Source organism: Tupaia chinensis, unplaced genomic scaffold (assembly GCF_000334495.1).
Source record: "Tupaia chinensis unplaced genomic scaffold, TupChi_1.0 Scaffold000002_1, whole genome shotgun sequence".
Lineage (NCBI taxonomy): Eukaryota > Metazoa > Chordata > Mammalia > Scandentia > Tupaiidae > Tupaia > Tupaia belangeri.
In genome coordinates, this window is record NW_006159428.1 from 5,286,630 (window position 1) to 5,288,195 (window position 1,566).

At 39.2% G+C, this 1,566-nt stretch overlaps 1 pseudogene; it reads left to right on the top strand.

Annotated features, from left to right (window-relative positions):
* Positions 1–873: 873 nt before the first annotated feature.
* LOC106734941 (oocyte-secreted protein 2 pseudogene) lies at positions 874–1,338 on the top strand (annotated as a pseudogene).
* Positions 1,339–1,566: the final 228 nt, after the last annotated feature.

The following is a 1,566-nucleotide window of genomic DNA, read 5'->3' on the forward strand; positions in this document are numbered from 1 at the left end:
CATTCTACTCACTGAGGTTTATGCCTAAAGTCAGACTTGGGTTCATGTATAGGTATGTGTCAGCTGTGCTAGCTATTGGATATATTTAGACTAATTAAGTTCATTGGCAGAACAATTGAGTGGGGGGGAGGCATGGAGGGCAACCGTGGATGCCAGGGACAAAGTGGGAGGAGGATGGGACATAGCAGAGGGTGGGGGATGGGGAATCAAGGATGGCAAAGCAAAAGGCAAGGTATGCAGGACATAAGAATTGGAAAATTATTTGCTGAGAACATGTATGTTGATGTGCTTGATTGAGCCAATGCACAGTGTATTTTGGATGGAAAATTCATTTGTGTGTTGTGATGGTGTATAGTGAATTAATGTAGAAAATGAATAAATTTTAAAAAAATAAATCAAAAGATATCTTAAACAATTAAAATCCACTGGGGAAAAAAAAAGAAATTGACTCATAGGCCTTTTTTTTTTTTTTTTCTGAGGTTCCTTTATTTGGAAAAGTTTCAGATATAAAAATGGCGAGTTTCTCAGAAACAGGAAGGGCATTGTGCCTAGGTGAGACCCAGTGCAAGTGTAAGTGGACAGAGAGAGAGAGCAGAGAAAGTCTGAAAGGAAGAACCCTGTCCATTAGGCAAGGGGAAAAGGGAAGTATTTCATGATTTAAAAATAAATCATGAGGGCCAGCCTGGTGGGATGGTGGTAAGGCTGCTGGATTCCACATAGCCCAATGAGAAGTTCAAAGCCTGGACCAGCTGCTTGAAAAACAGGATGGGCATATAGATGTGTGCACCCAGAATCCTGAGAGAAAAGTGGAAGAGAAGAAATTGCAATACTAATTCCTCAGTCGTCTTATGCTCTGCTGAGATGAAGGTCAAGATGGCTCTAGAGGTCCTGACTCTCCTCGTTGCCTTATTTTGGCCTTATGCCAAGAACCTTGATGTACAGATAAGTTGTTCCTTGGACTGGGTAACGGTCTCTGTGAGCCCACTTTTCCAATGCAGAGATCTGTATATACTTGATGATGAACTATGTCTGGGATCAGGCTGCCCTGCAACTCTGATACACACATGTGTATATCATTTTCTATACCCTGTTTATAATTGTGGCATCGGGACAAAGGTTGTTTCTGAGGATGTGCACATCAGCCAAACGGAGATATACTTTACCCCAAGGAATACCCATCATGTCAGTCATGTAATCCCTTTGGCATGTACTACTTCCAGGAAATCAGTGTGGCTTACACCAGTTTCCAAGGATGATGAAATAAAATTGGATCCCAGTCCCTTTATGACTGACTTTAACCCAACACAGGAAGAATTGGGATGTTTATGTTCTACTTAAACTGACTCCTCCCATTAAGAGAAATGACAACTTAAAGGTATCATCAATTTTACTGGAAAACGTGTTTGTTATATATTTTTTTAAAAGTTGATATAAATCTCTCCTGAGTAGTGAAGGTGTATTTTCAGATAATTTTGGTATAACTTATTAACTTGATCTTAACTATTAGATAATTTGTATTATCCATTTAATTTTTGTATTACATTCTGTATAATAGAGTCAGCAATA